Genomic DNA, 9,614 nt, shown 5'->3' with positions numbered 1-9,614 from the left:
CAAGAATTAATGTTACGTACTTTCGATAGGCCCAAATTAAAACCGATTACCCCTCTTAGGCAGCCTAGAGAATTCTAAAAATATTTGCCATATCTAACCAGCACAAGTTCCCAATAATTGGGACTAAACAATAACTGTTTAATTTAATTTGGTCCAAAAAAAAAAATAATACATATATAGTCCATATGAATTGAATCTCAAACTTATATAAAGAATATTAGATTTTGGTCAGAGTTGGGGTCCCATATTGAGTCCCAAGAAAAATACTAATGGATCCCAAAAACCTTAAATATTGGATCACATATGAAGAAATCAAAAGATAAGAGGACATCATTACCTGAAGAGGGTAGAAAATAGAAGAGTAGGCAACAAAATCCCCCTTCCCTTTCTTTCTTTCTTTCTTTCTCTCTCACAATCCTATCTTCTTTCCTCCCTTTCTTTCTTTCTTTTATAGCCCACATCTCTCTCTTTTCCCCTCTTCACGACTCTTTCTCTTTCCCACGCTTCTCTTCTTTTTTCTTTCTCTCACGTCTCTCTCTCTTCCCCACAATTTTCTTCTATTTCCTCCCTCTCTCTCTCTCTCTCTCTCTCTCTCTCTCTCTCTCTTCTAACTTCATGATTTGTCTAAATGGGGTTGGGGTCCACAAAGAATGTTTTAAGAACTAAAATAAAGAATCTTAAAAATAAAAGAAAAGAATCTAAAATGTAAAAGAACAGAATTCAATTAAATAAAACTCTCTTATTTACTCTACTAACAAGATTTGAACCTATGACCTCTAATTAGTCAAGGTACTCTAACCACTAGGCTAACTCATTAAGTCATTAAAATAAAGCTTAACTTAAAATATTTAACAAAGCTTAGAAAATAGCATAACAAAATATATAATCTAAGGTTCCAAAATTTGGGGCATTACACACCCTGTTGAGATATATGCCTGATGTCACCAATGGCTGAGAGATAAGGACAGAGTCCAATGTTGGGAGCTGTTGGCTTGAAAGTCTAAGATAAGAAGAGCTTGTGCTAACTGATTTGGATGTATCAGCAGGGGAACTAGGGTTGAAAGGTACCACCCTACTACTTGCACCAGGCAATGATGCTTGTTGTAGATTGATTAGATGCCACTCTATCGTGAGAGTTGTTTGTTTGTATTGAGTGAGAGTTGTTTGTTTCCATTTAGAGAGTGATCCTTAGGTACTTGTCCACCTTGAAATTGAAATTGATTTTCCTTTTTTTTTCTTAGGGTAGACTTTCAAAGTTTAATTGGCACCTTCATTAACAAACTCAAAGCGTGAATCTAATCATTACCTATAAATGAAATTCATATATATATATATATATATATATATCTGAAGCTTAATTAATTGAACGAGAAGTTACATATACCGATGGGAATTCTTAAGTGAAATCAAAAGATTGTTATAAATATTCATCAATTATGTATGTGGAAAATTCTTATGTGTGGTCTTTTAGCTAAAATTCTTATGGTGAGTTCACACTTTAGTTCCCATCTATATAGGCTAGTTTTCACTTTGCCTAGTGATTGATTTGGTCTTTGCAGCCAGCAAGAAAGTAGGAGCACTATTATTATCAATTAAACACCCGCACAATCTGAGTAAATAGGTCCTTTAATGGATTTGATCATACCAGTACAAGTTTAGTCATACATTCATAGGTGTCCTATAGGATATGTTCATACATTCATAGGATATTTTTGCACCACCATAGGATTAGTTTGTTCCTAAATCACAATACGATAACTTCTTATATTTATAGGATAAAGTTAGTACCTTCATACAATACCTTCTTGCATTTATAGCATGATGCTAATATGTTCATAAATTCTTACATTTATAGTGCTACTAATCCTATGTTTGCCCCATAATAGGATTAGTTTGTTCCTAATACGGTAATTTCTTACATTTATAGGATAAAGTTAGTACCTTCATAGGATACATTCATACGTTTGTAGGTACTGAAAAGTTTCAAGGCAGTTACAAAGAGAAAAATCACCATGATGGAAACCCTTATGGACAATAGAAATCGGGATTTATTTTAGTTGTGCAGTTTTTTCTTAGCCTTACATGGATTTTCCTGACCATTCATTCGCTAGAACATACATGTAAGAGATTTTTTTTTATAGGTAGGGAGGGAAGTTGGTAACAACCAGAAGACTCAAACTTGAGACCTCCTAGTGAGCATGGATTTTTTGCACACCACAACTCACCAACTACGCTAGGCAGTTGTTGTTACATACATGCAGAAGATGGCTTTTATCTGTCATCCGTCTTTTCTTCACTTACCTTGATCTTTTTGGTCCAGATGGATGAAACTTTTCAGGTACTGGAACATTTCAAGGTAGTTGTAGAGAGAGAAAAGCGATAGCAAAGCGGTTACGAGGTGCATCCAAGAATTAAGGATGGAAGGGAGGAGTTTTGATATGTCAAAAGAGATTCAGAATGCAAGAACAATGAAAATATCTAGGGTCAAAATCAAAAGGAAGCCTCTTTCTTGATGTTCCTAGAATCTTTGTAAACTTTCAGTCTTATTTGTTTCACATGTATGGTCTTCCCGGCTTGCATGTATATCCTTTAAAGCTAAGGATGACCTTTCTATGCGGTTGGATAGGACATCAGACTTGGAAAAAAAATTAACAAAAAAACTATACTTGGTATGCTCTTTCAGATTACATTCCTTTTGAAATAACCCTTTTGATGATTTAGGTTGAGTGAAATCAAAATGATAGCTCCAAATGGTCTATTATGGAGATTCCACTTCTGGGAAGAATTCAAATAATGTTTGTCTTTTAGATTTAAATAATTTAACTGTTGAATACTATTGGTCTATTATTTTTTAATTGATTTCTTTGTTAATTTGATATCATTTGTCCACTAGTTGACTTGCAATGTAATAAATCAATCTCCACTAGTTGACCTGTGGCTGACAAATATTTTGCAAAACAAATAACTATTGTTGTGTTAAAGATCCACGCAAGCATTTGTTTGTTAGAAATCTGGTGTAAAATTGCAGGTATACACTATACTCATCTATGATATTGTTGTTTCCTTATCCACTTCCTTAAGGTTTTATGTTATACAATCAGTTATTCTCTTAGTAATTTAATCATATTTGTAACATTCTTGAAAGGTGCTTTAACTATTTTCAAGCTACAAAGTATTAAAGAATATCACATACATGTGTGAATGAATCCTCAATCGAAGCTGTTTAACGGTTAAAGGACATGACTTTCGCTTGTTCAAAGGTGAAGGAGGACATAAAGCACCTTCATGGGGAGTCGCACAAGATCGCAGGCCAGCTGGAGGTTAAGAAGAAAAGGGCCCGATCCGAGGAGGTCCGTGCCAATGATGTCGAGTTGATAACTAGAGAGCTGGAACCGGAGGTTGCTAAGCAGCTCAATGCCAACAATAACTTGATGAAGGAGAATGATGCTCTCTAGGATGAGTTGTCAAAGAATCAGGGCGCTCGCAAGGAGGAGGAGGAGCTCGCAGCTAGGGTTGGTGAGCTAGAAAGGCAACATCAGGCAAAGCTGGAGGCACACTAGGAGGTTGAACCCCCAGGCCTATCAGAAGTGGTTGGCTGACGTTAAAATTGCTTCATTTCTAGTCGGCTCGGATTATGCCGTCCGGTTCATCCTAAGTAAGATGCCAAGCTACGATCTGACAGACTATGAGTAGCGCGTTCCCGCTGCTAATTCGGTGCAACTCGGTGGCTCGATCAACGTGGGTGAAGAGGTGACCCGACTAAAAGGATAGCCAAGTGAAGAGCTAGGGCCGTAGATTAGCCCCCAAGATTAGCCTCATATATATATATATTTTATGTAGATGTCTCCTTCGGGAGGGATGTACTTTGAGGGCTTTTCCACTTTTTTGATTAATGAAAATTTTGTTTTGATGTCATCTCTCAGCATTCTTGTGGTTCTTTCTTTATTTTCTTGTACTTTGAGCGCGGCTTGAAATGAGTAACTGTTGGAAGAATAAGGACCAGTATAGCTGTCTGAGTGTGGCTCCGTTCCCTAGCTGAGCTCAGAATTGATCTTCCATGTCTAGCTTATGAGCTCTTGAGGTGCCAAGCCTGGGCCTAGCCATAAGGGTGCCGAGCTAGGGCTCAATCTTAGAGAATGCCGAGCTAGGGCTCGGTCAGAGGGTGTTGAGCTAGAGCTCAGTCTTAGATGCTGTCGAGCTGTAACTCGGTCTTAGATGATGCCGAGCTGGAGTTCGGTCTTAGATTCTGTCGAATTGGAGCACGGACTTAGATGCTGCCAAGCCTGGGCCTAGCCATAGGGGTGCCGAGCTGGGGCTCAATCTTTTAAGGTGCCTTGCGTTAAGGTCTTTTGTACTGCCGAGCTGGGGTTGGGGCTTGTATGCTTTATTGCATAAGGTCTTGAGGTGCTGAGTCATGCTCGGGCTTGCATGCCTTAATGAGTACTCTTAAGGTGTCGAGTCATGCTCGGGTTTGCATGCTTTAGTACGTAAGGGCTTGAGGTGCCAAGTCAGGGCTCGGTCTTACATGCCTAGTGCATAAAGGCTTGAGGTGCCAAGCCAAGGCTCGGGCTTGCATACCTTAGTGTGTAAGTGCTTGATGTGTCGAGCCAGGGCTCAGACTTTCATGCCTTAGTGCGTAAGGGCTTGAGGTGCCGAGCCATGCTCAGGTTTGCATGCCTTAGTGCATAAGGGCTTGAGGTGTCGAGTCGGGGCTCAGTCTTACATGCCTTAATGCGTAAGGGATTGAGGTGCCAAGCCGGGGCTCGGGCTTGAATGCCTTAATGTGTAAGGTCATGAGATGCCGAGCCATGCTCGGGCTTACATGCTTTAGTGCGTAAGGGCTTGATGTGCCGAGTCGGGGCTCGGACTTGCATGCCTTAGTGCATAAGGGCTTGAGGTGCCAAGCCGGGGCTCGGGCTTGCATGCCTTAATGAGAAAGGGCTTGAGGTGCCGAGCCAGGGCTCAAGCTTGCATACCTTAGTGAGTACGGGCTTGAGGTGCGGAGCCGGGGGCTCGGGCTTGTATGCCTTAATGAGTAAGGGCTTGAGGTGCTGAGCCAGGGCTCGGGCTTGCATGCCTTAATATGTAAGGGCTTGAGGTGCCAAACTAGGGTCTTGTCTTTGATAGTGTCGAGCTTGAGCACGGTCTTAGATGTTGCTGAGCTTTTACCTCAGTCTTAAATGATGCCGAGCTATAGCCTGTCTTTATGCCTTAGTTGTTAAGGTCTTTGTTTCCTTAGAAGAGCCAGATATTTGGCAGAAGCTTCATAGTATATTGATGTGTGGTATGCACTTGGGACAAATACATTGCTTTGAAGTAGAATCTAATCAACTCTGTGAATAAAATTGAATAACTAAGATATGGAAGCTAATTGAATAACTAAGATATGGAAGCTAAGGTGCTGACAAAATAAAATCTATAAGACTAACACCCATTCGATGGGATTTCAATGCAATCTACTGATAAATTTTTTTGAGATTTTCAACATTCCATGCCCTTGGTATAGCTGTACCCCCCTGAGTCTATAAGTGGTAAGTACCGGGGCGCACCACTTTGGAGACTATGTAAGGGCCTTCCTAGTCCTCACTTAGTTTGCCTTCACTTCTTAGATCCGCTGCAGCTACTCTCCTAAGGACCAAGTCACCAACTATGAATTTCTACGGTTTGACCCTTCGGCTGTGATACTGCCAGACTTTCTATTTGTAGGTTTCATTTCGCACAAGTGCTTCTTCCCGAACTTCATCTATGAAGTCGATGTTCGCTTGGAGCTCGGCTACATTATGTGAAGCTTTGAACACCGCTGATCAGAACGAGGCTTGGGTTATCTCCACAGGGGTTAACACTTCAGTCCTGTATGCCAATCGAAACAGTGTCTCTTTTGTGGGGGTCCGAGTTGAGGTGCGATATGCCCAAAGTACATTGAGTAGCTGGCCTGCCCAGTTCTTCTTCTCTCGGTCCAGCCTCTTCTTTATTCCATCTAGGAGTATGTGGTTAGCTTTTTCTTCCTGACCGTTTAATTGTGGGTGTGCTACAGCAGTGTTTCAGAAATCAATGTTAAAGTTACTACAGAAGAGCCTGAATTTTCGATTGTCGAATTGTCGACCATTATCTGTGATCAGTACCTTTGGGATACCATAGCGGTATATGACGTCGTCCCTCACGAACTTCTCCCCTGCTTGCTCAGTGATTTAGTGAAGTAATCAATAGCGACAATCAAGAATTGGACACCGCCCTTCCCTTTCTTGAACTGTCCTAGGATATCCATTCCCCACATTGCGAATGGGATCGAGCAGATCATGGAGCTAAGTTCTGTAGCCGAGATGTGTGGTATTGGGGTGTGTACTTGACACTTAAAGCACCGTCGAACGAACTTCATCGCATCTTGTTGCATTTTTTGCCAGTTGAATCCTTGGCGCAACACCTTGTAGGCCAGTGCCCTTCCCCTGATGTGTCCCCCATAAATTCCTTCGTGGACTTCGCGAAGTGTCTCTTCAGCTCGGTTTGGGGGCAGACACTTCAGCAGGGGCCAGGATATTTCCCTTTTGTAAAGTGCTCCACCTTAAAGGGTGTATTTGGCTACTCTCCTTTTGATTGCCCTTGCTTCTGTCTAATCTCCTGGGAGATGTCCGTCACATAAATAGTCCACAATGGGGTCCATCCAGCTCAGCTCAGACTGCTGCGTATTGCTGCACAATAATTCTTGCTCATAGGTAGGTTGGTCTAATAATTCAAAATATACCTAGCTTGCACAGTTCCTGAGTTCTGCTATTGCTAGTTTGGAGACGGCATCTACTATTGCATTTTCCTCCCACGGGATCTGTCCTTAGGGCATTGAAGTTGATCCTTAGGGCGTGTTGTCTCAGAGAAGGGCATTGAATTTTGATCCTGGAAAGGTAAAGGATATGGTAGAATGGGAGGCACCTAAGAATGTAGGTGAAATCGTAGTTTCCTGGGGTTAGCAGGGTACTACAGAAGGTTCATTGAAAATTTCTCATGCATTTCTGGACCTATGACTTGACTAACACGGAAGGGAGTGAAATTTGAATGGTCTAAGGAATGTGAAGAAAGTTTCTAGGAATTGAAGCAGAAATTAATAACAACTCCAGTACTCACTATTCCAGAAGGCAATGCGGGAATGGTAGTATATAGTGATACATCCAAGTTGGGCTTAGGCTGTGTGTTGATGCAAAATGGCAAGGTTGTAGCATATGCATCTCGACAGCTGAAGGACTATGAAAAGAATTACCCCACTTATGACTTGGAGTTAGCAGCGGTCATTTTTACTTTAAAGATCTGGCGGCATTATTTATATGGGAAAAAGAGTGAGATCTACAATGATCATAAGAGTTTAAAATACTTTTTCACCCAAAAGGAGCTGAATATGAGACAAAGAAGGTGGCTGGAACTGATGAAGGATTATGACTGCACCATCCATTACCATCTGGGGAAGGCAAACATAGTGGCTGATGCATTGAGCAGGAAATCTCAGACTCTATCCCTAGCAGCCTTGACTATGAATGAATAGTTGATTGAGGAAGCTAGAAGAATGGATTTGGAACTATTAACGAATGAGGCGACAATGACCTTGGCTGCACTTATGATACAACCATCGTTAGTGGAGAAAATCCATGTCTCCCAAGTACTAGATGAGGATCTTCAGAAAATAGTAAGCGATATCAAAGAAGGAAGACAAAAAGATTTAAATTTCAAGTTCACTGAAGATGGGGTCCTCAAGTTCAAAGATAGACTTTGCGTACCAAAGGATGAAAAGATGAGGGAATTAATATTGAAAGAAGCTCACAGTTCACCCTACTCCATCCATTCAGGTAGTACAAAAATGTACAAGGATTTGAAGAAGTCTTATTGGTGGTGTGGCATGAAAACTGACGTAACCACCCATGTAGTCAGATGCTTGAATTGTCAATAGATCAAAGCAGAAAGGCAAAGGCCACACGACTTATTATAACCCCTACCCACACCAGAATGGAAATGGAAAAGCATTACCATAGATTTTGTCATAGGACTGCCACGTACTCAGAAAGGGAATGACACCATCTGGGTAATTGTAGACCGACTGACCAAGGTGGCCCACTTCATCCCTATGAAGATTACTTACTCCATGGAAAAGTTGGCTCAACTGTATGTTGACAATATTGTTCGATTACACGGGATACCAGCAAGCATTGTCTCTGACTGCGATGCCAGATTCACCTCCAACTTCTGGAAATGCTACAGACAGCAATGGGGACAACTGAATTTCAGCACGACATTCCATCCACAGACAGATGGGCAGTCAGAGAGGACTATACAGACCTTAGAAGATATGTCGCGGGCTTGTGTATTGGATATGAGCTATAGCTGGGATGAGCACTTGTTACTCATAGAGTTCTCCTACAACAATAGCTACCAAGCTACTTTAAGCATGGCACCTTATGAAGCCCAGTATGGTAAGAAATGCAGAACGCCTTTGTATTGGGATGAAGTTGGAGAAAGGAGGATCCTAGGCCCGGAATTGATCCAAGCCACTTGTGAGAAAGTGGATGTAATCAGGGAGAGAATTAAGGCAGCTCAATCAAGATAGAAAAACTATGCGGATGTCAGACAGAAGCACCTAGAGTTTGAGGTGGGCGATAAAATTTTTCTAAAAGTATCCCCAATGAGAGGAGTGAAGAGGTTTGGCAAGAAGGGAAAGCTAAGTCCTCGATATATGGGACCTTATGAAATATTGGGTCAAGTCGAAACAGTAGCTTACCGGGTCGCTATGCCACCTGAATTAGAAGGAGCTCATAATGTGTTTCATGTTTCCATGCTCAAGAAGTACATTTTCAATCCAGCTCATATTTTGACACATGTACCCTTGGAACTTGACGCTGATTGGAAGTATGTAGAACAGCCAGAAGAAATCATTGATCGGAGAGACCACATCTCCGCAATCGGACTATTTCTTATGTACTATTCAAGTGGAGGAATCACTCCAGACAAGAAGCGTCTTAGGAACGTGAGGAGGAAATGAAGAAGAAATATCCTCAGTTGTTTGGATCACCAGGTACGTCAAATTTCGGGGGCAAAATTTCTTGTAAGGAGGGGGGGAATGTTATACCGGAACCCTAAAACTTCCTATTTAATATTCAAGTGCGACGCCGAAGGACACCAGTACCAGTGAGCACTGGGTTGCATCCGTCTTTTGTCGAGGAAGGAAGGGCGACCCCACTTGCACCTGCTACCCATGCTTAAGTAATTGGAAGGGATTCCGGACCCAAAGGGAAAGGTCAGTTGAACCTCACACACACTAGAAACCCTGGAGAAGGCCCCACTCAAATAGAGGAGAAATCGCCATACAAAGTGACCAGTTCAGCCTTCATCGGTTGATGGTCACCGGTGGATGCTCGGTGGATGGAGCATCCATCGGTGAACACCCTCCGATGAGAATACTGGTAAAAAATGGGTTAATTTACCGTGGGACCTGGATCTTCGCACCCGTGCACATCAAACCACCCCCAATAGTTGGTACAACCTATTGGGGAATAGATTAATGTATCTGGACACCCTAAGGTGGACCCGTTAGTGCCGAATAACGGAATAACCCGGTATTGGGTAAAAACCCATTAATTCCC

This window comes from Macadamia integrifolia, chromosome 5 (assembly GCF_013358625.1).
Source record: "Macadamia integrifolia cultivar HAES 741 chromosome 5, SCU_Mint_v3, whole genome shotgun sequence".
Taxonomy (NCBI): Eukaryota; Viridiplantae; Streptophyta; class Magnoliopsida; order Proteales; family Proteaceae; genus Macadamia; species Macadamia integrifolia.
The sequence above is the reverse complement of the archived record's forward strand: the minus strand, read 5'-3'. Positions refer to the sequence as shown.